At 35.8% G+C, this 27,866-nt stretch overlaps 1 pseudogene; it reads left to right on the forward strand.

Moving 5' to 3' along the window:
- Nucleotides 1–14,402, forward strand: part of LOC102441648 — a 51,676-nt pseudogene extending 37,274 nt beyond the window's left edge.
- Nucleotides 14,403–27,866: the final 13,464 nt, after the last annotated feature.

Here is a 27,866-nt window from a genome sequence, read left to right on the forward strand (position 1 = left end):
ACTGACCTTCTGGGGTCAAAGCTATTTTCTTGGAAGGTGTAAATGATCTAGAGTTTAAGAGAGGATAAGAAAGACTTGAGCTGCTACCTTCACAGAATCCTTTCTCACTCCCTCTACATTTCATCTATTTTACTTTTTAAAAATATATTTTTATTGATTTCAAAGAGGAAGGGAGAGTGAGAGAAACATCAATGATGAGAGACAATCATTGATCAGCTGCCTCCTGCATGCCCCCTTCTGGGGATCAAGTGCACAACCAAGGCATGTGCCCTGACTGGGAATCAAACTGATGACCTCTTGGTTCATGGGTCAATGCTCAAACATGGAGCCACACTGACCAGGCTGGTTTTTAAATTCTTAAAAAATAATTATTTTCCATTTCACAATGTTTGTAAGTCACTTCAAAGGTATTACAAAAGGAATGAATAGATCTGGGAGAAAAAAAGTACAGTTGAATTGGGAATTGAGAAGCCTTCATTGAAAAGATGGGATTTAATATGGGATTTTTGAAGGATATGTAGGATATTTGAAAAACATAACAGGACTAAGAAAGGAACCCCAAGAAGACAAGAGGTGACACACCTCAAGGGGGCTGTTTACATAATAGTGAAGCTATAGATTGAACAACACAACTGAGTTTGTAGAATAAACTAGAGAATGTAGGGAATTAAGGTAATTTTTATGAATTAGAGTGGCAGGATTGAGAACTGGCATTGCCAGGTGAAAAATCAAGTCTTGACCCCATGAGATCTACTCTTGTCTTTACAACCTGTTCAGAGATTCTGTATATCCTGCAGAACACAGGTGGTTATAAGATATAATTAAAGTTTTAAAGGACAAATAGCACTTATCCATCATTATGTATCATTTAATAACCATTTATCACTTAGTTGCTGAATAATCTATCATAGACCCCTTGTTATTTTGATGTAAATTAAGCTCATGTTGCTCCAAAGGATCCTCTTATTAAATGATGAAATAGCACTTCAATAAAAACCTTGGGGTATAGTAGCAGAAGGGGAAATACATTTAAGTAAGCTAACTAATGGTCTCTATGGATAAGTGTATATTAGACAATATGCATTTCTAAATAGAGGAACTGATTTGTCCTTATCCTATATAATAAAAGGATAATATGCAAATTGACCTAAAGGTGTAACAATCGGTTGCTATGATACACATTGACCACCAGAGGGCAAATGCTCAATGCAGGAGCTGCCCTCTGGTGGTCAGTGCGCTCCCACAGGGGGAGTGCTGCTCAGCCAGAAGCTGGGCTCACAGCTGGAGAGCTCAGCAACAGTGGTGGGAGCCTCTTCCACCTCTGTGGAGGTGCTAAGGATGTCTAACTACGGGGAGTGGGCCTAAGCCATCAGTCAGATATCCCCTGAGGGCTTCCGGACAGCAAGAGGGTGCAGGCCAGGCTGAGGGTCCCGCCCCACCACCACCACCAAGTGCATGAATTTCGTGCATCGGGCCTCTAGTATGTAAATAAGAGAGCCTTGGGCTAGAAAGCTGTTTCTAGGAGTTTTATTCTCATAGGAACTTCTACTTTATTTTATGCTTCTCCCAGTCCTAAGTTATAATGGCACAGAATAAATGTTTGGCACTTTGAAGTGCATTATTGTAACCGAAGTACCACCTGGCACAGTGATCTAGGCTGCAGAAAGTGCTTAATGCCCATCCCAACTGACAGTGATAGCCATGCCTCGCTGATACTCTTGCAAAATCTATGAGTAATTCTAACCAGATGGGTGATAGTCACAAATCTCAACAGAGCTTTCAGTTGTTTCCAACTCCCAAGACCTCTAAGATTGTGAAATTTAACAAAAGGAAGCAGTATGGTAAGCTAAGTTAGAGCATATCCTCATACATAATGAAATATTCAATAAACAACAAAGGGACATTACTGAGAGCTGCGGAATTCTTGTGAGCAGCACTGCTACATGACTTCTTTGCAGGAACTGAAGGGAATAATCATTTGCCCATATTTCATGCACAAAAGCCAGCATTTCCCTGAATTTCTTCAGGTGATCACATTTTTAACATAAATTCTATGTGTGAACTGACAGCAAAAAAGGCAAATTAGAAGATCAAGGGGAGATGAGCAACAAAACAGGTGTCTAGAGACTCTTGAAGCCATAGACATTACACTTGGATACTAATTATTACTTGAATACTTACTTCTAACTTCTATATTTCCGATCCAGATGCCACAAAAGACTTGTAGAAACTGTACACCAGCAGTTTTAATGTGGACACAGAAATCCTAAATAGGAAGAAATGCTGTATGTTTTGCCTACTTCACTTGGCAAAGATAACTATTTCTGATCTTAAGAAGTAATCAAAGTTAAACCTAACTAAATAAACAAGTAACCTTTACGAACTTTGCCATGGGATGATAAGTGCCAGTACTAAAGAAAAAAATACCTTTAGTATCTAATTAATATTTTCTGACCATAGATTGCACAACATTTATATATTTATAACAATAATATTACATTAATACACTGAAACTAGTCAGAATGTATGAAATAAATGGCATGTTCATATTTTTAGATATTAATGGTCCTATATTCTTTTCTTCAAGAAGGGTCTTCTATATGCATGTGTTAGATCACAAAAAGATTAAAAAGACATGGCTCTTGCCTCAAGGAACACACAGTATAGGAGTTATACAGTCTGAATATTTTCAAGTAATGTGGACTACTGGTATTTGGATTTACTGAATCATTCATCTTCTCTGGATATTTGTAATTGTAACCAGTTCTGTAAAGACTGTCATTATTAAAGCTGCTTTCAGATGTGCAACATATCTCTCATTCTTCTTTGACATGATTAAGCTTACCACATCTTCTAACAGAACCTCATGACAAACTCTAGCACATGAAAGCCTGAAATTGGTTCAACTTGCAGAGTCAAAATTCCAAACCGTACACATCTACTTGCTGCCATTATTTCAATTAGAAATGTCAGTCACCAAACATTTTTTAAATGTATCTTTATTGTTGAAAGTATTACAGATGTCTCCTTTTTTTCCCACATTGACCCTCTCCACTCTCCCCCATGCCTACCACTCAACATTATGATCACTGCAACACTCTACAAAATATTGAAAATTCATATCACTTTCAGAGTTTGTTTGTAAATCTGGACATGGGACTGGTTTTGTGCCTCATCCCACCATCCCTATCCCACTCTGGCCCCATGCATCATTTGGTAAGGTCCTGAAGAACAGACCCCACATCTTATTCATTCATTCAGTATTTGAAGCATGAGTAGAGCATCTAAAATGGAAGAGTGGCTCAGAATGATGAAGCCCCCAGTGGTCAGCAAACTGCGGCTCGCAAGCCACATGCAGTTCTTTGGCCCCTTGAGTGTGGCTCTTTCACAAAATGCCACGTGTGGGCACGCACGTACAATGCGATTGAAACTTCGTGGCTCCTGGGCAGAAATCGGTATTTTGTGGAAGAGCAACACTCAAGGTTCCAAAGAGCCGCATGTGGCTCGCCAGCTGTAGTTTGCCGACCACTGGGATAGACTATAAGATGAGTGAGGCAGAACATATTGTTAGAAATCTGCTTGCAGTGGAAAATGTAAATAGTGTGCATATCTCTTTTCATATTCTGTACAGGAATTCTAAGGCTGCCTGTTTCATCATTAGGTGATTTGAACATACCTGAATTTATATCATGCCAGAACATAATACTATATACTAATTATAAGAATTTTCTACATATATAATTTTATATATTTCAAGATTACTTATTTAAGGAAGATTTTTATATTTATACTTAACTAATTTTTTTAAAATATATTTTATTGATTTTTTACAGAGAGGAAGGGAGAGAGATAGAGGAGTTAGAAACATCGATGAGAGAGGAAACATCGATCAGGTGATTTGAACATATCTGAATTTCTGGGGATGTGCCCGCAACCCAAGTACATGCCCTTGACCGGAATCGAACCTGGGACCTTTCAGTCTGCAGGCCGATGCTCTATCCACTGAGCCAAACCGGTTTCGGCACTAATTTTTTATTTTAGTTTTACTTCTATCTTTCCCAAGATTTCCAATTTTTGCAATGTGTATATATGAAATATGTTAATGTGTGAGGGTTCTTGAATAATTCTGTATTTTGAACGCCCCAAATGTATAATGAGTTCTCATAAAATTTATTAGAAATGTAACATATTTATACCTCATTCATCACACAGTTTCAACAATAAGTATAAAATTTCTATATAATAAAAAGCTTCCTTTAATGTAAAAATATTATCAAAATATGTAAATTCCTCAAAAACTTTATATATACTCTTGTTTACTTACCTAATAGATTCTGAATACCATATATATTTTTTCTTTTTCCTTTCTTTCATTACCTCTTTGATTCAGACCACAATAATGTGAATGACAGCTATTATCCCTTAACTAACCATAAGCATTTCATCATACCAATACCTTGCAGTCCCTAAAGTTATCTTTCTATAACACAAAATTGAATACAAAATTTAAGAAAATACAATTAAAATACAATTGTTAACAATATTTAAAAAACAAAAATTACACACACATAAAATCTAAAACACCTATATATGTCACACATTGCCCAAAGCATAAAGTCCACATTACTGAGTATGATGTAAAAGAGCCATTGCAATCTTACCACAACTTGATTTTCCATTAGTCTTTTAATTGTCCATGTCCCAGCTACATGAAACATCTCCATTTTCTAAATGAATGTCGCTATAAAATGATTTTTGAGTTGCTCAATGAAAAAAGTATATTTCCAATATTTCCTACATGCTATTTCCTCTGCTTAGACTGCCCTCCAATGCCAGTTACTGAAGGGCCTCTACAACTCATTCTTTATGACCTAGTGGTATGTCCACCTTCTGCAAAGTTTCCCTCAACTCCTGCCTCTGGCTCTTTAGCATACTTCCCTGACTATTCACATTATGATTTCTTATTTACACATCTATTTTCGTGTGAGGAGGCAACAAATCTTCAGCTGCCAATTGTATCTCCCATTTTAGTTTTGTAGTTGGACTTGTACTCAGAGAAGAGCCATTTTAAAAAAAAATTATTGAATTTGAGGTCCCAGGAGAAAGTGAAATTATTCATGGGGTCCATCTCTTGAAGAATACCCAGGTGCAAAGTATGCACATACAATCCAAACTGAGAGAGAATCAAAACAAAGAACGAGTCTCTTATTCCTTTGATAGTGACTTTAGAGAATAAAGGTGCTTGGTGGACAACTTTTGCTTAGGAATTGCTGAAATGCTAATTTCTAATGTGGAGACTAGGCTGGAGCTTGAAAGTAAAAGCATCCAAGTAACTAAGAGGTTAAACAAGCACTGTGGGGACCAAAGAGAACCACACTGACAGTAATTGGGTTGCCATAGGATCCTCAAACTCTGAGGATGTGTTAAGTTATGGAAAAATGGGGGTCTATTTTGTAAACGTATTTGTTTTTGAGTAGTTCTTTGAGTTCCAGATTTTATCAGTTTAACTAAGAGGAACAAAAGGAAGAGTTTTTGTAACCTAGAACCTCCCAAAGGTGAGATACAATTTAAGGAGACAGAATTGATCAGTATTCTTTCCTACCCTATATCCTGTTTCAATTCAGAAGGAGTTTGAATTTTATTATTCTTGAAGATTTGGTAATATATTGTGCTAATTACTCAATAATAGTTCCTCAGAGGTCTATAATACATCAGTTGTGGTTTAATCCTTGTTTGATGGCCCTTTATACATATGTTCTTAATAGAAGTGTATTATAAAATACTAGAGGCCCGGTGCACAAAATTTGTGTGGGGGGGCGGAGGGCCTTAGCCTAACCTGCACCCTCTCACAATTTGGAACCACTGACTCCTAACCACTCACCTGCCTGCCTGCCTGCCTGATTTCCCTAACTGCTCCCCTGCCAGCCTGATGGCCCTAACTGCTCTCCCCTGCTGGCCTGATCCCCTAACTGCCTATCTGCTCTCCCCTTCTGGCCTGATTCCCCTAACTGCCTATCTGCTCTCCCCTCCTGGCCTGATCCCCCTAACTGCCTATCTGCTCTCCCTTCCTCTCCAAGCCCTTAGGACCCCTGGCACAGGCGTGCTGAGAGATCTCTGCCGTGGCTCTGCCCCCGTGCTGATTGGTGGTTACATGACAGTGTCCTGGTCAATTTGCATATTCCTCTATTATTAGTATAGATAAATAAATGTATCAATGAATACATTTTTATTCTGTACACTTGATATACTCTTCTGCAAAGACACTATTTACAAAACCTAAGGTAGGTGGGACCATGAAAGTCTTCGCCAACATATGAGTACACAAAAGGCTACTATTTGTTTTAAACTATTAGTTTGCATTTTAACTTTTTTCCTAGATGTTGAATGAATCTCCCTCCTTTTAGCTACTGCCAGAGAAAATTATTGTAAAATAAATCCCCCCACCTTTTATTCATTTTATTTAGAAACCAGGGAAGCAATCTTTTGTAGAAGGAATTAAAATTCTCTGAAAGAAACAGATATAAGAATATCAATTTGCTGTTTTACAAAGCATTTATTTTTTCATTATCTCCAATGTAGTCTGATTAGTTGAGATTGACAGGTCAGTGCCAGTTTAGTTAGCAAAGTCCAACTTTAACAATAGAGGTTAGCGTTAAATATTTCATATATGCTTCATTTAGGGAAATTTGTGTTATTAAAAAGAATACATATTAGCATTGATAGTTGATAGTAAACACTGGTCTGCCATTTATATCCCCTCCTACATTATTTCCATAAGTTGATAAATCTGTTTTATTCTCTATATAGTTGTTAATCACATCTGTACTTTTTATGAAATACTGTCCACAAATTTCCAGGAAAGAAGGTTCTTATAAATGACTTAAGTTAAAATGTTAAACTAATGAGTGTTGGCTCCAGTTACATATTAAATAAATATGCTCAAACTGTGTGAGTATGGGTAGGTCTTAATTTTTGTAGGTGATGGTTGATGCCTGCACCTGTCAGACTGTTAGCTGACCTGATAGTCGGAGTTTGGTTTAATTTGCAGGTGTTATTCCTGATTATACTGCTACAAAAGCCCTCAACTGCCAGTTGACTTATTGAAGCTGGAAAGGAATTCATCTGAGAAGAGATTTATCAAGCATCATTTGAAAAGTATTTGTCTATACTCAATGGAGTTTTAGCTTGAGTTTTAGCTTAACATTTTTCTTGCTATTGATAATTTGAAATGTTTATGGCAATTTAGCAGATGCGCCTTAAGCTGCCATTTTTTCCAGAATCTGTCAGGTGACTGTGTAAATTTCTTGGTAGTAATAGTTAAAGCCTGTTACTATTGCACAATTACTCATATCTTTACAGAAATCTTGGTGGAACAACTTATTCCAGATATATGCCCAGACTTATTCCAGAATTGAATAGTAATTCAACTCCATCTGTGTGCCTGTTACGTGGAAAGGAGCATTTGAACTTATAATTTATTATTTATTTCACTTTCAACTGAGTGTCCACTTATTGGAAAAGGAGCAAAAATAGATTTAGGTGACTAATTATTTTGCTGCTTCATTCAAATGTTGAGAATGCTTAACAATATCAAACCCAGCAGAGGGATACGTATTTTTTTGTTCTTAAGTTTCAGTAATTTTACTCTTGAAATAACCTGGTTAAAGGTTGCACATTTCAAACTGCAGCTCATTTTTATAATTTCAGTAACCAAAACAGTGTTTTCAAAATACTACAGTCAGCTGCTGGCTGGTCTATGCCAACCTAATCTAATTACTTGGGTGGGATCCCTTGTCTTCACTCCATTGCTTTTTCTTTCATGCAAAAGGTAGTGATTTACTACCTTTTGCAATAAGGGGTTGCAAAAGCAGTTGATTAACTTTGATACTCTCTGTTAAAATAGCATTTGGATATGCTTTGTTGAGGATAGTAAAAGTCACTGTTCAAGACAATACCAACTTTATTTCTTAAATTTCTGATCCTCTAGAGCAGATTTTTTGAAAGGCATTAGTTAACTGCTGTTAAACCTGACCTTCAAGGAATTGTTGACAAATATTTCACTTCATTCTTTCATTTCAGGCTTTCTAAGTCTTCCAACAAAACACTTATTGGCTTCCTCCATCTGATTTTTATTGTCTTTAATTTTTCTACTCTTAGGAAATTAAAAGAATCTATTCTTTGTTTTATAATTGGTATTGGCACATGACATGCCTGTGTTAATGCAACCAACTTACTAATTCAACAAGAGCTTTGTTAGGACTTTACAAATCTGTGGGGACATCAGTCAGCGTAGGCATATTCATAGCCTACTATCCATACAGAACATGTGAGAGAGAGAAGAAACCATAAACCCCATGTCAATACTGATAAACTCAGTCACAGTGTTTTTTGAATAGTAAAACTACAGCAGAGCCCTTTCTGGAAATGAATTTGGTTTTAATAGCACATGGCTCTAGGGATGTTTTCATTGTCTGATTTAGAATGCCAGCCCAAGTGTGGGATTTAAGAGTTGAAATAGCTTGGTTATTCATGACATTTTACTTTAGTGCTACTAATGTGGATTATTAAAACATTTGTTTTCCCAGTGGGGTTTTCATTCCTGGTGTTTTGATTGTGATAAGAGCAGTAATCCTTTAACTCTCCCCTTGGGTATAACAAAATTCTTCCAAGAAATGAGACTCAATCATAGATTTCCTATAAACAGGGTAACCTTTAACCACTGCAGAGAGAGCTGACATTGACATTTCTTGCTTCCGCGTGTCTATTAATTTTATGTTTCACCTATGTCTATGTTAGCACATACCGTTTTTGTTTTATTGGCCGGCTCCTCTTCTGTGCTGACTTGTTTTCTATCCTGTGGGCTAAACTGTTCTCTGCATATTGATAAAAGGAGAGCTTTTTCTGATTGATTTCTATTAAAACAAAATAATCCAGCTTTCCATTTCAGCAGTGATTAACAACAGAATGAAGCTTACCTATGATGACTGTAATATCAGAGCAAATGTGCATGCATCCATACACACACATTGCCTTCTGAAGCACCCTCCAACAAACTGTTCATTTTTAGATCATCAATCCTATCAATAAAACGTTTTAAGAATTTTCTGATTTTGTTTCTTTGCAGTTAGTAAATTAGAATGACTTCTTCATTCCTGGTGGTAATTTACTAATGACTGACATAGTCTCTCATCTTCAGCAGGGTGTGCAATACAGCTTCACAGGGTCCTGTCCCAGGGACTGGACCCATACGTATAGCTGACTTGAGCAGGCTGATAATTCGATGGCTTTCAAATGGATAATCTTTATTTTTTGTGGAAAACGTTTCATTTATTCTTTTTAAATTGAATTTATTGTGGCGCCATTAACTAATAAAATTGTATCCGTTTCAGGTATATGATCTGCAATACATCGTCTGTATGTTGTGTTGTGTGTTTACCACAAAGGTCAAGTCTTCCCCCATCACAATTTATACCCCCTTTACCCTCTTCTACCTCCCTCCTCTACCCTTCTTCTAAATATTTACTCAATACAACTTCAAAGAGGTAAGAAATATAAAACAATTGTATTCATGGGCAGTGATACACCTATGATAGGGAGGGAGAGAGAGAGAAAGAGAGAGAGAGAGAGACTTAGGGGGAGAGGGAGACAAAGAGACATTAGTTAGTCTCCTTCCTTTCTCAACCACACACATATTATGTCCATATATATGAGAGAAAAAGCAATAAAAATACAGAAAAGTACATATCTTAGCAACAGCAAGCATACTGATGGAAACTTAACCATATAAAAAATCAGAGGAAGAAAAGGAAACAGATGTCAGCTACATAGTCAATCTCACATGGGTAAATAGGGATATGTATATGTTTCTTTGACTGTATTATAGGTACATAAAATATAATTTACATACAAAGCATCACACACATTAATTATATTAAGTCTTATGGAGCATGACTCATTCATTCATTCATTCATTCATTCATTTTTATACACTAGTTCATTCAGCATCCGTTATGTACTTTTATTAAATGCCAGATGATATTATAACTGTTTTTAATCCATGTTAAATGTTATCTCTTTTTAATAAAAGAAATTATTTTTTCTTGGTACATGAGGTTTACATAAAAGTACTATTATTCAATGTCAGCACTTTAAAAAATCAGGAAATACCACAGCCATTTTAGTAGTTCCATATATAGTTTATGTAATGGTAAATGGTAATTAAATAAACTGAGGGAAATATTTTTTTAATTTTTAAAAAAATATATTTTTATTGATTTCTGAGAGGAAGAGAGAGGGAGAGAGAAATAGAAACATCAATGATGAAAGAGAATTGCTGATTGGCTGCCTCTTCCTGCCCCCTACTGGGGATTGAGCCCCTACTGGGCATGTCCCCTTGGCCAGAATCAAACCCAGGACCCTTCACTCCCAAGTCTGATGCTCTATCCAGCTAGGTCACAGTGATGGTGAACCTATGACACGCGTGTCAGAGGTGACACGTAAACTTATTTTTTGGTTGATTTTTTTTTGTTAAATGGCATTTAAATATATAAAATAAATATCAAAAATATGTCTTTGTTTTACTATGGTTGCAAATAGCACAAAATTTCTATATGTGACACGGCACCAGAGTTAAGTTAGGGTTTTTTAAAATGCTGACACGCCGAGCTCAAAAGGTTCGCCATCACTGAGCTAGGACAACTAAAGAAAATATTGAGAAAATATTATGTAATGACTTGTTTCATTTCAGATTAATTAACAATGGGGCTTTTATTTTCATCTACTAAAGTTACACTTTTCTTATACAATATCCTAAAAAGAATAGTTGAAGATAAGTAGACACAAGGGTTGTTCTCTTAAAACACTCCTATGTATTTATCTGGATTAATTTTAGTAACTTGTTTCTAATCAGAAATGAGTAATTAATAATGGCAGGAAGAAATCATCTTTCCAATTACTGAGGAGATGAAATGCACTAATTAAATCATATAAATTCTTTTAGCTTCCACTCAAATTTTATTTTACCTTTAAATTTTATCTAACTACTTTCTTTTAAAAATTTCCTATTTCTTCATCTCCACTCCCATAACACAGTGTACTCTTTTATAGCACTTATAGCTCTTTCTCATATACCTATTTTCCTGACATCAAGGACAGAAATTAATCATGTTCTTACAGGTTTTTTAGCTCTAGCTTCCAAATGGCCTTTGCCTCCAGCTTCTGAAATTTCTTCTAACTACCTTCATTTAAGAACTTCCTATTTCTTCCTCTCTACTTCCACAATGCATTGTTCATCTCTCCTTTACAGCATATATAGCTCTTTTTCATATACCTCTCTTTCAGACTTCAAGGACAGAAATTAATCATGTTTTAATGGGCTTTGTAGCTCCAGCTCCTAATTCGTGCATGTAGTAGTGTGGATGTTTTTCTATAAGGGATTGATGATAAAAGACATGACAATGTTAAATAATGTTAGAATGAGACAATTCTTACCTTACATACAAAATACCAATGTGAGTGTGTGGAAGACACACCATATATATGATATATATGCATACAGAATATATAGATAGATAGAAAGATATATCTATCTATCTATATATTCTATATATATATATATATATATATATATATATATATATATATATATACAAAATGTATAAAGGAATCATTGGAAAATACTGTTTCTTGTCTTTGGAATCCCTCAAAGATGTAAAGTGTTTTATTTATTTATTTACTTATTTATGTATTTTTAAAAATTCTTTATTGTTGAAAATATTACATATGTCACCTTTTTCCCCCTTTAGCCCCCTCCAGCCCTTCTAGCCCCCCCTATTGTCTGTGTCTGTGGGTTATGAATATATGCCTATAAGGTCTTTGATTGATTACCTCCCACCCACCCACCGCAAACTTCCCTCTGAGATTCAGCTGCCTCCTGCACACCCCTTACTGGGGATCAAGCCTGCAATGGGGGCTTGTGCCCTGACTGGGAATCGAACCATGACCTCCTGGTTCATAGGTTGATGCTTAATCACTGAGCCACACCAGCCGGGCTCCATATTCTCTTAATGGCACTAGTAAAGCTGCTGCCTGTGCTCCCCGCTAGGGTATAAGTACTAAGGAAGCACAGAATATTTTAACACATATATATAGCTCATATATATTTTAACATATATATTTAACATATTTTAACATATATATATATATATTATACCTTACATAGAATTTTTGAACATTTTGAGGTATTAAGTGCCCATCAGTAGATGAGTGGATTAAAAGATGTGGTACATTTACACAATGGAATACATGCAGCGGTAAAAAAGAAGGATATCTTACCCTTTGAGACAGCATGAAGGGATCTGGAGAGTATTATGCTAAATGAAATAAGCCAGACAGAGAAAGACAGGTATCACCTAATCTCACTTATATGTAGAATATAATGAACAAAATAAACTGAGGAATAAAACAGATCTAGAGACACAGAAGCATGGGACAGCTGATGAATTTCAGAGGGAAGGAGAGTGGAGGAGTGGAAGAGGTTAACCAAAGAACATATATGCATAACCCATGGGCACAGACAATAGTGTGGTAGGCCTGGGGGAAGGAGGTGCAAGGTGGAGGGGGTCAATCGCGAGGGGAGTGGATCTGTAATGCTTTCAACAATAAAGTTAAATTTTTAAAAAGAATGTTAATCAAGAAATATGCCCAAAAGAATGATCACTAGTATGAACTTAGGTCTTTTAAAATCGATATGCCATAAAAACAATTTATAAATATTACTTTAATCCTTCACAAAAACTTAAGAGGTAAATAATATTACTGTCCATAATTTACAAATTAGAAACAGTCTTTTACAGGTCGAATAGTCTAAATAGTATTATCTTTCCAGGCTTAAACCACATACAATGAGTCTGTATTACTTGTTCAGCCCATATAAACAACTCAGATCATTCATTGTAGCAACTCAAACATAGTATTAAAAAATCAACGGGATATCACATTCTTAACAATACATTTCTCTGAGAAGACCTCAAAGATCAACAAGATTCCAATTTATAACTCTAAACAACTGAATTCTTTGACATGCTATCTAGTGTTTGAAATTGAGTTATTTAGGTTTTGAAGTTATATGCCAATATGGTTTCAGGCTAATTCATTTTAAGTCAGTCTTTCTAGAAATAATTAATTGTAGTATTGATTATCAGGTTAGACTATCTTCAGTGTTTAATAATAAAAGTATAACAAAAGCAGTGAGAACAAATTACTTAAATTTCTAGTGTCAATAACTTTGATATATGCAATTAGGTTATCTTCCAAAATTTTTCTAGCGACCTGATTCAAACAGCAAACTAATATGATATTGTATGTCAACTGTAATTGAAATGATAAAAAACCTAGAATAGTTCACCTTTGGTGCCTGATAGGACTGCTGGGCTTTTTATTCTCAGACTTTCCCTGGGCCCTTCCAGGCTCTGCCCTAGGAGACAGTGGAGAGGGCACCCAGGGTTGGGTTAGGGGGGTTGGGTCAGGGGGGTTAGGTTAGGGGGCCAGTGTGAAGGGGCCTGCGCAGGCTGCCACTGTGAAGGCACTGCAAGGGCTGCAGGGAGCTCAGAGCGTGGGGAAGACTTCACCGGTGAGTTCAAGGACAAACACATCACCACTTCGCAGGCATCATTCGAAACAAACAAGTTAAATATTGGTGGGAAAAGAGTAAACCTTGCTATAAGGGATACAGCAGATCGAGAGAGATTCCATGCATTGGACCAAATTTCCTACAAAGATTCAAATGAAACTATTTTAGCTTATGATATAACAGACGAAGATTCTTTTCAGAAGGTAAAATACCTGGTCAAAGAATTACAGAAAGTGTTGGAAATGAAATCTGTGCATGTACAGTTGGTCATACAATAGACTTGGAAAAGGAGAGACATGTTTCCATTTAGGAAGCAGAAACATATGCGGAATCTGTGGGAGCAAAACATTATCACACATCAGCCAAACAGAACAAAAGAACTGAGGAACTCTTTCTTTTTTCTTTCTTTTTAAAAAATATATCTTATTGATTTTTTACAGAGAGGAAGGGAGAGGGATAGAGAGTTAGAAACATCGATGAGAGAGAAACATTGATCAGCTGCCTCCTGCACACCCCCTACTAGGGATATGCCCGCAACCAAGGTACATGCCCTTGACCGGAATCGAACCTGGGACCCTTCAGTCCGCAGCCCGACGCTCTATCCACTGAGCCAAACCGGTTAGGGCAGAAACTCTTTCTTAACCTTTGTAAAAGGATGATAGAGACAGCACAAGTGGATGAGAGGGCAAAGGGTGGTGGCTCAAGTCAACCAAGAGCTGCCAGGAGACGGGTACAGATTATTGATGATGGAGCGTGCTGTTCTTCTGGATAACTGTTCACACCTAAGAAATGAAACACAATCTGTGGACCATTGCCCTCCACATGAAGACTGCCATATTCCAAGTCACATTATCAATAGAATCATTAACAGTATTTTAAATTATGTGTACAAAACTGCAGAGACCTTAAGTGCTCAACTTAGCAGAGTTTGTGAGCAGAGATTTGGCATTTTCTACAACTGTTGACAAAGCAATTACCCATGGCTTTTTCACATATTTTGTTCTTTAATAAGGGATGATATGCATGTAGAAAACAACTACTTAAAGGCTTAATTTATAATCTATTAAATCAAATCTTTATTGAATAAGTACATGTTGTTGGATGGTATATGTTTTGCAGCCCTTTGTATTTTGTGGCAGTTTGAATAGCATCACTTCCAAAGAACAAACTGATTTTATTTGTTTTTCAATTAGCAGATACCCAATATACTATTTTTGCAGGGTTTGCACAGGCCTCTGTCTACTACTTTGATATAATCTATATGCATCCTATATGCTGAGCTGGTAAAAGACATTGTAAATTACAGATTCAATATTTTATCTGCTTTTACACGTGCAAGGTGCAAAAATATGTACATTAGTCTCATTGATGACTGTAAAATGATTAGTATTTGGAGATAATGCCTAATCTTTCTAACTCTGACACACAAAGATCATAGCTCCCTTCACTTATGTCTTAACTTAAAGTGGCATGTTTAAATTTTCACATATAATTTACTTGAACTATTGCTGCTGTCACATGTTTGGCCTCTGAAAGTCCATCTGATGACTGAACTGCAACATTAGCCTTTTGGTGTGTGTTGTTTCCTTTGTGTGTATGTGTGTGTATGAAAGAGATGATGTCTGCCGATTTTGCTTTAGAATGCTTCTCTTAGAAATCTTTGAGTAGAGCATGCTGAGTTTCACTTCTTCAATGTCTTTAGTTTTTTCTTAGCCTTCATATGAGACGGGTTCACTAGTGTGAGAAGAGAGGAAGAGGTCCCGGATAGTAGCCACTCACCAGGACTCATCATACAGCATATCAGTGTGGTTTATGCCCCGGAGGCAGCACTTTTAGATCCTTTGTGAGTGAGTTGCGTTCGTTCAGTGCTTGCCAGAGATGAACACAGAATGTTTCGCTTAATTTTGTAAGAGCTGTTCCGAGTTTCTGTGAAGGGAAACATTTCATGTAATGCAGTTACAACTAACACTGGAAAGATTTATTATAAAATTATATTCTTGTATACTTTGTAAATTAGCCTCTCATCAGATTTTTTTTCATTAAGCATAGGACTGAAATTAAATTTGTTAATTTTAATAGAATCAGGTACTACTAACCGAAGGAACACAAATTATAAAAATTAACATAAATTGTTTTCATTATAATATGTATATATGTATATGTATGTTTCTATTTCTGTTGTACTTGGGAAACAAGTAAATATTATGTCTAAGAAAAAATGAAATGAAATAAAATAAAAAAACCTAGAAGATTAAGTATCAAAGCACATTTCTATTATGTAGTTTTCAGTATGATATTTTGCCTTATATCTAATTCAAACCAATACTAACCCTTATAGTAAAACATAGGCTGTTATTAATATCTCTAACTGGATGATGACATTTAATTCATATAATTCAATATTGAGTATTCATATTATCCATAACCACTTCTGATTCATAGAGTAAAATAAAGTCAGAGTTAGTCATCCCTGAATGATGCTGCTGGCAGTATGAGAGAATAACAATGATTAGTTGTGGAGTATTCATGATTGAAAGACATCTGGTCTTTATGATGTATACTGGCCTGAGAGATCTGAATTTGCAATTTGTGATGATAGAATATGGTGGACAAAAGAATGACAGGCCTATAGTGTTAGATGCCTGCCCTTTGAAAAACTGGGGTTGAAAGTCATTATCCATCCAGGCAATAAAACACTCATTGGGCAAATCAGGATACACAAATGGATAAGAATTCAAGATTATAACATAAAGTGAATATTAAAAAGTTCTGGTTATAGAAAATCCTTAAAATGTAGTTTTGAATAATTATATATGAAAAATGATTTATTCTATACAATTAGAAGGGTGTCTGGAAGTTGCAAAATGTAGGGTAGTTTTTCTCATATTATAAAATATAACAAAAGTGGGATTTGTAGATATTAACTGGGATCTGGAATTTGAAAGTGTTACCAGAGACATAGGGATATTCTCAAAATTTCCCCTTTTTGTTTGACATGATATCTGAGCAAGGGAGTCCACAAAAATTGATTTTTTTAATGCAGATAAACTCTTCAAAGAAGAGTTTAAATTTAAACTAATTTTGAGTTTTTAAAAGTTCCATGGAACATTATTTTCTCACTAAAATTGAAAATAATTTGTTGAAGGGCTAAAACATGGCAGCCAGCAAGACTGGAGTGAGAGAGAGAGTGTGAGTAAGGGGGTGAGCGGGGCCTGTGTGGATGTTCATGGTAGGGTGTGTGTGTGTGTGTGTGTGTGTGTGTGTGAGTTAGATCTCATCGGAATCAGGCTCTTCTGGACAGGGAGCCCCTGCTACCACAGCGGGCACTCTCTGGGCTAGGACACCACTCCAGATGCTCAGTGAGCCTCAGAGAGCACCCTACCCTGGCCAGAGTTGTGCCACTTCAACTGCAGTCATCAGGACCCTCGTCACCCCAGTGCTGACTCCTGGACCCCTGCAGTGAGTCCCAGAATGCATGCCACAGTAGCCAGAGTCAAGCTCAGAGTTGCAGAGTGCACCCCAGCCCAACCACAGGCTCTAGGACACCACAGTGAGTCCTCACAGGGATAGGGATCCCACAGTGAGTCAAAGAGTTGTGCACCACTCTGGAAGCAGGCTACAGCACTGCACAGTGAGTTGCAAGCCAGTGAGACGTCAAGCAACACTTCCCATGAATGTCGGGCCCCTGAGCACATCTACAACAGCTTGCATGAAGTCGGGGGTGAGTCACATACTCAGACAACCTGTGAAGAGACTCCATCCATGAATGGGACAATAACATTCAAGACCTAACTACATCAGGAGAACCCAAATAACTAAAGTAGGGAGCTTTCCTAGAGCTCCCAGCTCAGGAGATCTGAGAGACTGCAACACTGGGTCCCACAAAGCACCTACTACATAGGACCACCCCCAAAAATCTGGTTGGCATAGTAATTTGATCTAATGCATAGAAACAAATGCAATGGGACAGCAAAAATGGGAGACAAAAGAAAGAAAAGGAAGAATCACAAGAAAATGGACTAAATGAAATGGAGGAAATTAATTTTTCATAGACATAATTCAGAGTAATAGTTATATAGGTGCTCAAACATCTTGAAGACAAATACATGCAACTCAATAAAAATTATAAGGAGCTGAATGAGAAATACACCAACATGAGTAAGCATCAAGAGGAACTGAAGAATGACATAGCTGCAATGAAATATACAATGGAAGGGTTCAACACTAGAATAGAAGAAGCTGAGGGCTGAATCAGTGAGTTAGAAGGCAAGGTGGAAAAATCACCCGACTAGATCAGCACCCAATCAGAGCAGCAACTAGATAAAAACAAAGTTAAAAAGCAGAAGGAGAGTCTATGGGAGCTTTGGGCCAACACAAAATGAAACAACATCCACATAATAGGGGTGCCAGAAGGAGAGGAAGCTGAGCAATGAATAGTAAACCTGTTTGAAGAAATAATGACAGAAAACTTCCCTGACTTTGGGAAGAAAAAAGTCCCACAAGTCCAAGAAGCACATAGATTCCCAATCAAGATGAATCCAAAGAGACCGACATCAAGATACATCATAATTAAATTGGTAAATGTAGAAGACAAAGAAAGAATCTTACAGGCTGCAGGAGAGCGGCAGAAAGTTACCAACAGGGATCTCCCATTAGACTATCAAATTATTTCTCAACAGAAACACATCAGGCAAGAAGGGAATGCAATGAAGTATACAAAGTGGTGAAAAGCAAGAGGCTGAATCCAAGAATACTCTATCCAGCAAGGCTATCACTCAAAATTGAAGGGGAAATCAGGAGCTTCATAGACAAAAAAAAAAAAAAAAAAAGACTAAGGGAGTTTATTAGCACCAAACCAGCAATGCTAAAGAAACTGTTGTAAAAAAATAAATAAAAATGGAGGAAGGAGCACAGGCATAAAGAATAAAAATGGCAACAAACAGGTACCTATCAATAATAATCTTAAAGGTAAATGGATTAAATACTCTAATCAAAAGACATAGGGTAGCCGAATGGATAAGAAAAAATGTATGCTGGCTACAAGAGACCCACTAAGAACAAAGGACTCACACAGACAGAAAGTGAAGGGATGGGAAAAAAATTCTTCAGGCAAATGGAAGTGAAAATAAAGCTTGGGTAGCAATACTTATATCTGACAAAATAGCCCTCAATATGAAGGCCATAACAAGAGATAATGAAGGCCACTTTATAATAATAAAGAGATTGATACAAGAGGATATAACATGGTAAACATATATGCACCCAATACAGGAGCATCTAAATATATTAAAAACTTCTGAAAGATATCAAGGGAGAGATAAACAACAATACAATCATAGTAGGGGACTTTAATACCCCATTGAAATAATTGGATATATCTTCTAGACAAAAGATCAACTAGGAAACAACAATCCTAAATGACTCACTAGATCACATGGAACTAATTGACATCTTCAGAACATTTCACCCCAAAACTATGGAATATACATTCTTCTCAAGTGCATATGGGACATTTTCAAATATACTAGTAGATCACATGTTAGGACACAAGCTAAGTCTCTACAAGTTCAAGAAAGTTGAAATCATATCAAGCATATTCTCAGATCACAATGGCATAAAATTAGAAATCAACTACAATAAAACACTCAAAAGCAATCAGACATATGGAGGCTAAATGGCATGATATTAAATAATGAATGAGTTACCAGAGAGATCAAAGAAGAAATAAAAACATTCTGGAAACAAATGACAATGAAAACACAACAATCCAAAATCTATGGGATACAGTGAAAGCAGTCCTGAAAAGGAAGTTCATAGCACTATAGGCCTACCTGAAAAACAAGAAAAACTTATAATAAGTTATCTAACACTCCAACTTTAAGAATTAGAAAGAGAGCAAAAAGGGAAGCAAGAGTAAGCAGAGGAAATAATAAAGGTCAGAGTGGAAATAAATGACAAGAGACCAAAACAACAAAAATATAAAAGATCAATAAAACCAAGAGCTGGTTCTTTGAAAGGATAAGCAAGACTGATGAACCTCTTGCCAGATTCACCAAGAAACAAAGAGAGGTGACCCAAATAAACAAAATCAGAAATGAAAGAGGTGAACTAACAACTTACCCCATAGAAATACAAATGATCGTAAAAAAAAATACTATGAACAACTTTATTCCTACAAACTAGACAACTTTGACCAAATGGACATAATCCTAGAAAAATACAATCTTCCCAAATTTAATCAGGAAGAATCAGAGAATCTGAATAGACCGACAACTACTGATGAAATTGAAGCAGTAATAAAAAAACTTCCAGCAAACAAAAGCCTTGGTCAGGAAGGATGGCTTCACAGGGGAGTTTTACCAAACATTCAAAGATGAACTGATACCTATCCTCCTCAAACTATTCTAAAAAATTCAAGAGGAAGGAACACTTCCAAGCTTTTTATATGAGGCCAGCGTTACCCTAATCCAAAAACCAGATAAAGACCCTACAAAGAAAGAGAACTACAGGCCAATATCACTGATGAACATGGATGCTAAAATCCTCAACAAAATATTAGCAAATTGGATCTAGCAATACATTACAAAGTTCATACACCATGACCTAAGTGGTATTTATCCCTGGGATGAAGGGTGCTACAATATCCACAAATCAATAAATGTAATACATCACATAAACAAATTGTAAGATAAAAACCACATGATCATATCAATTGATGCAGAAAAAGCATTTGACAAAATCCAACACCCTTTCTTGATAAAACCTCTCAGCAAAGTGGGAATAAAGGGGCCATACCTCAACATAATAAAAGCCTTACATGACAAACCTACAGCCAACATCATACTCAATGGGCAAAAACTAAAACCTTTTCCCCTAAGAACAGGAACAAGACAGGGATGCTCTCTCTCACCACTCTTATTCAACATAGTACTGGAAGAGCTAGCCAAAGTGATCAGACAAGAAGAAGAAATAAAAGGCATCCAAATTGGATGTACAGAAAGCTATGTACAGTAGACTCCATCAAAAAACTACCAAATTTAATAAATGAATTTGGCAATGTAGCAGGATACAAAATTAACACCCTAAAATCGATAGCATTTTTATACACTGATAGTGAACTCTCAGAAAGAGAAACTAAAATACAATCCCATTTACCATTGCAACAAAAGAATTAATATACTTAGGAATAAACTTAACCAAGGAGATAAAAGACCTATAGTCTGAAAAATACAGGATGTTGAAAAAAGAGATAGAGGAAGATATAAACAATTGGAAGAATATACCATGTTCATGGATTAGTAGAAATCAACATCATTAAAATGTCCATATCACCCAAAACAATCTATAGATTCATTGCAATCCCTATTAAAATACCAAGGGCATATTTCACAGATCTAGAACAAACACTCCAAAAATTTATATGGAACCAAAAAAGACTCCAAATAGCCACAGCAATCTTGAGAAACAATAAAGTTGTAGAGATCACAATACCAGATATCAAGTTATACTACAAAGCCACTGTACTCAAAACAGCCTGGTACTGGCATAAGAACAGGAATATAGATTAATGGAACAGAACAGAGAACCCAGAAATCTACCCAACCCATTACGCTCAATTAATATTAGACAAAGGAGGCAAGGAGCATACAATGGAGTCAAGACAGTCTCTTCAATAAATGGTGTTGGGAAAATTGGACAGATACATGCAAAAAAATAAAGCCAAGCCTCTCTGCAGTCGGACCAAAGTCCTGGGTCCCAGGTACCAGAGGAAAACCAGTGCCGGCAGCCAGGGGAAAGAAGTCCTATTGCACAAATCTCTTCATGCAACGGGGCCTCTAGTATATCCAAAGAAATCAGAAACACACATCAGAAAGAAAAGATGCACTTCTATGTTCATAGCAGCACAATTTATAATAGCTAAGATTTGAAAACAGCCTAAGTGCCCATCAGCAGATGAATGGATTAAAAAACTGTGATACATCTATATAATAGAACACTACCTGGCAATAAAAAATAAATAACTCTTACCATTTTCAACAGCATGGATGGACCTGGAGAGTATTATCCTAAGTGAAATAAGCCAATCAGAGAAAGATAAGTATCACATGATCTCACTCATATGTGGAATCTAATGAACAACATAAACTGATGAACAAAAATAGACCCAGAGACAGAGATGCATGGAACAGACTGTTGAACCTCAAAGGGGAGGGAGGAGATGGTGGGTGGAAAGAGATCAACCAATGAACTTGTGTGCACATATGTGTAACCCATAGACACAGACAATAGGGTGGTGAAGGCCTGGGATGGGGTTTGGGGGGTGTGATGGGAGAGATCAATGGGGGAAAAGGGATCATATGTAATACTTTCAACAATAAAGATTTAAAATAAATAAAATGAAAGGTAATTGTAAACTTGAAAATATATTAAAGTCATAAAAAAGAAAATAATTTGTTGTAGTTTTTATTAGTTTCTATTCATCTTTTGCTCACGACTGTATTTTTCAAGCCTTGAGTAGTAGTAGTAGCAAGCCTTATTTTCATTAAATAGAAGCTTATTTTATTTTATCTACGGATGAAGCACTAAAGAAAGGAATATTTTTCTCAATAAAACTGAACACAGTTTCAGTAGAACTCAAATAGCACTCAAGCAGGATCATGCCTGGGATTTTTCTGTGAATAAGTTGACAGAAATTTAGAAGCTGTTTGACCAGCTGCTCAGGCTGTTTGGCCAGCTGGTCTCATCTGGTGTTTGAATCTTATTAAAATATTCTAAGCTTAGTTCTGTTCTTCAGTTTTGTCAAAATCAGAAGATAAACATGTATTCATAGAAAGGTATTGAGTTCATGCTGAAGTTAACTAATTTTCTAATTTATAATTAGAACATTGATGTATTAATTTGTAATTTATATATGGAAAGATAATTGCTGTTTTGAATTTTTAATATGTTCATAAAGTAATATAAATTGCAAGACCTGCAAGCTTAATTTTTATCAAAAAAGGAAAAGATGATTATTTATAAGAGCAGCATGACTTGTTTTTTTGTGTTTTTTGTTTTTTTTTCACAACTAGGAATATTTCTGTCTAGATAACTGGCATCTTCCTATACTTGTGGTTTTATGTTACACTAAGTCACCATTACCCTGTGCCAGTATATAGCTATGCTACAAATTAATTAATCTCATTTATGTTTAAACTTTTTAGATTGCCATATTTGGTGGACTTTTGGAGAAGCCCCACAGTCTTTTAGAAACTGTCAGAACAGCCCTGATTATATGACCCTGGCCATAGGCGTTTTCTACAGGTACCTAACGCTATTCTACTTATGCTCATTCTTACTTTTTATTTATTTTTTTTTCTTTTTAGAGACACAGAGAGGAATAGGGAGTGAGGGAGGGAAACATTGAGGTAAGAGCAAAATAACCATTGGCTGCCTCTTACCCTCTATTGGGCATCCAGCCAGAAACCCAGGCATGTACCTTGACCAGGAATCAAACCATAAAACCAGCAACTTTCAGTGCCTGGGACAATGCCCAACCTAATGAGCCACACTGGCCAGGGTACTCATTCTTACTGAATTCAGTTTCATCAGGCAAAATTTATTAACACATTAAATTTTGAAAGTTTGTTCTATTTGGGTCACTGTTAGTTCTGTGCATTAATAACCCCTCCCCCCAAATGCCTGCATTTATCAATCTTTTATTGGTCTCCTTAAGAAGCTCCAAGAATGTTTGATGCAAGTTTTATTTAATAGTAAAAAACCTGAGTTCTTTGCTTCATGTTTTCATTCTCTATTTTAATTTCCAAAACTGAATTTTAATTTTTAACCACATAATATAATATGCCAATTCAAGGTCAAAGGATTCTTCAAAAATTAGGCAGGGAGAATACCTTACAACCATAAGACAATATTTTTAGGAAGAAAATTTCCTCTTACTAATTATGTTTATTGCAAGCCATAGAGATGCTTACTTAGAAAATGAAAAGTTGATGCTAAACTTTATAAAAGATTTTGAAGTAAAACTTAAAGGTCTGGATCTCATATCAAACCACTCAAATACCTATATTCTTGAAGTAATGGCATTAAATCATTCTTATGTATCATTATAATTGTGTATACATATAGAGCATATTTATGACTAGTTTTTTAAAGTACATACAGAATGATCATTATATACAAATAGTAAGTGAACTTTTGCATTTAACTGTCTTTAATTTGACATTTTCACATTAATATTTATAAATCAACAATTTTAAACAGTTATTTAGTACTGAATTGTATAGAAGTAATAATCCGTTCCATATACATGAACTTGTTCCAGTTTTTAAAAATTTTATAGTTAATGGTATAATAAGCTATCTTGTTCCTATATTTTGATAGATTTGCTCAAATTTATCATTAAGGCTCATTTTTACAAGACAAATTGATGAGACAAGGAATATGCATGCAACTTGCAAATGTTGACTTTCAAATAACACTCAAAATAAGCTATTTTATTTACATTTGAATCACAAAATACCAAAAGCCTATTGTTTCATATATTATTAAACATTTATTATTTTTTAACACAGTAAAAAACTGGCACAAAATGTATTTTAATAATATCTTACTAAAACATAAGCCATTACTACACAGACTGAATATATCTTGATGATATTTTTCTTTATCATCATCTTCTTTTTTAAATGTTATATATAGCCTAGCATACTGCTTAATAAGCAGAATTCATTATATGCTTTTTATTTTATAATTTTAATCATAAAACCTGTTTATTAAAAAAAACTCAGAAGTTAGCTGGTATAGAGAATGTGTTCATAAAAATTTCATTTGTATTTACTTTATAAAACACAACATTAATGAAATATAACAACAGGCTTGGAAAGCAAAAATATTTAATATATATTTGATAGTTATATAATCTTTTGCCAGAGGGTTTCTAAATTATTCCCTCCCCCCACATCACATTGTATACTACAAATGTATATAGAATTCACATTTTCCATAAGGATTCTCTTAAATAGGGAAAAGGATCCTTGTGTGTAAAAGAGTAGAATTGTTTATGCCTCCTTTTTATGTTTTTTTTTAATTGATTTTAGAGAGAAAGGAAGGGAGAGGGAGAGACAGAGAGAGAAACATCAATCATTTGCCTCCTGCATGCCCGCCAATCAAGTGAGGATTGAACCCATGACCTGGGAATGTGCCCTGACCAGGAGTGGAACTGGCAACCCCCCAGTGCATGGCATAATGCTCAACCAACTGAACCATACCAGCCAGGGCTGTTTATGCCTTCTTTTTATGATTACTTTAGATATATGCCTATCAAACATCTATGGAGTAAGAATATATAGAGAACACTATTTTATTATTAAGACTAGAGGCCTGATGTATGAAATTCCTGCAAGAGTAGGCCTTCCTTCCCCCAGCTGCCGGCACTGGCTTCCCTCTGACCTGGGCTTCCTTCCAGCCGCCGGCAGGCACCTGCGACCTGGGCTTCCCTCACAGTCTCAGCTTCGTCTGGAAGGTCGTCCAGATGGACATCTGGAAGGATGTCTGGTCTAATTAGCATATTATGCTTTTATTATTATAGATGCTTATTTTGTATGCATCTAAGACTTGATAAAAAAAGGATGAGGAAGTTATTTTAAAAATCATGATAAATTAAGTTGAGTTTTAGATTTATAAAAGTCATATTCTGTAGTCTCAGGAGGTGCAATCAGGTTGTTATGTTTTAAATAATTTGGTCAGATTAAGTAACAAATTAATTGAGCAGTTTAGTACCCTCATGGGGTTAATTTATTCAGTGTTTTAATTTAAGGGTAAATGTTTGTAAATAGACTATTTGAATGGCTAATCACGTTAATACACTCTTGCCTCTTGGCAGAAGTAATAATCTGTTCCATATAAATGAACAAAAATATATATACTGAGATTTCAGGGATATTTTTTCTAAAGGGCTAATATAGTAGACAAGCATATGGCACTTCAATATTGCTTGGTGGAGTGTTAGGATTAATGCATAGTGCTTTCTCTAAGTGGTAATGTAAGCCAAAATTTAATCATGCACTTAAGCAATCATTCTCGGTTTAAATTTCTACTTACCTCAACAATTGACTAGTCATCAGTGAGACTGCTAATCCCTTAAATAGAAAGGATGTTTGCATCTAATTCCTCTCAGTAAAAAGGTTTGCATTGCCAAGCTAATTTCAGAAATCTTTACAAAAGGTTTAATGTTGCATGAACTTGCTCAAAGTTATATTAAAATAAAACTGTACTTTTCTTTAATAGTTTAACACTCTGTTTATATTTTATTTGTTTATTAATTTTGTATCTTTTCAATGTGCTTTAATTCCGCTGGAACTTTAATTGAACTGTAATTACATTTTATTGCATGCATTGGTATGAATTTAAAAATACGAAAGCTGAAATGTGGTGGAGGAAGCAATTTCATGCATATAGCAAAACTGTTACCATAAAGAAAAGTTTTGTCATCATTTTTATAGTATCACTATCAGGCACTTTTAAAATTAAGCTTGCAATCCAACCACATTTCATTAATCTGTTCTTTTTATTTTCTGATTATCCCTTTTCTCGCCTCTCTCTGCCCTCCTCTGTGCTCTGGGAGTTTCAGCCTTTGTGAGTTTCCTTGTTGTCTGGCTGTATGTTGGATTCAGCCAATGGAAAGGCTCTGGAAGGAGGTGAAAGCTGTGAGGAAAGACTGGTCTGGGTGTTTAAACTTACTGTTCTGTCCATAACTCTCTCCTCTGTGCTCACAAATCCTGAGCGCTGTGCCTCGTCCAGAGACCTAGCTGGAGCTGGGCTCTGGGAGAAACTCGCCTTCCACCCAGGATTGTACTAGCTTCATGCTGTTACTAGTTCCTGGGTGTTTATCTCTTCTTGGTGACCTGACCTTCACCCTCACCTCTGTGTAGAGTTGTCTATGAAACTTACTTCAGTTAAACATTTTGAAGACCATCTGTTTTCTGCTGGGGTCTTAACTGATATATCATCCCTACAAATTTATGTCAGTTTCTATTATGTGTCTTTCCTTATTCACTAAGCACCAACTAGAGTGTGACTATACATCAGTTTGCAAAACTGTTGGTTCAAACTCTCATTATTGCTTAGACCAGAATAAGGGCTCTTCTATTACTCATTTATGTGTATGTTTACGGATTGGATTAGGCTGGCATGCAAAGTCCCTTTATTAGCAAACTTTGTGGAAAAGCAGGTCATCTGAAAATTCTATAAGACTTTCTTTTGTTCTGTTTGGCAGGTATAGTAAACCTAATAATACACAAAGAGCAAGATCTCGAGAAAAATGATTCTTAATATAAATATTTATTTCATGTACCAATCAGCTCCTACAACTTTTTCTGCTGTTAAGAAGTATCTATGGGGAAGTGATAAATTTTTCATTGTCTATATTGTAGTGATGCTTTGACAGTATACACCTATGGCATAACTTAACAACATGTATGTATTAAATATGTGAAATTTATGGAATGTCTAAAAAAGATGAAAAATATAAGTGCTGATATTTGTTTGGATTTCTGCTTGTTTGTTTTTAACCATCAAAACTGCATTTTCCCCCAAATCCTACAGAAACCTTGATGTATAAACAGATATATAGATATAATGTGTGGCCTGGAGCAGAGATGGCTGTTTGCTTATCCCTTGGCATATAGGCACCAACCCTATGGAGCCAGTATCCTTCTGATCCAGTGTAACCCTGATACGTTACTCTGTTCATGGAGGACATAAAGGACAATCCTTTGTAGAAATATTTCTAATAACTTATGCTTACACGTTAAAGATTTGATAGTCAAATGCCTAAACTCCAACTATGGGCAAATAGTCATTTATAAAAGCTACCTTTTATGACTAACAAGTCATACCTATGTATGACTAACAAGAGTCTTGGCATTTTGTATGAATGATCCATAAATTCCTTAAGAACTCTTTAAAACGTGACTTTTATTTATAGATGAGAAGCCAAGGATTTTGAGAGTGTATGTGACTTCCGCAGTCATATGAGTAGTAAAGGAAACATCCAAGATTCAACCCATATCTGTCTCCTTCAATTCTATTCCCTGATGACTTGTGTCCATATGAAGATATTCTAACTTTCAAAGACACCAAGATACTGACTCATAGGACATCAGAATTGGAAAAAGAGATAAATAATTGTCACTAAATCTCTTAAACAAAACAAAACAAAAAAAAGGAGAGAAACAAG

This window comes from Myotis lucifugus, unplaced genomic scaffold (assembly GCF_000147115.1).
Source record: "Myotis lucifugus unplaced genomic scaffold, Myoluc2.0 scaffold_245, whole genome shotgun sequence".
NCBI lineage: Eukaryota > Metazoa > Chordata > Mammalia > Chiroptera > Vespertilionidae > Myotis > Myotis lucifugus.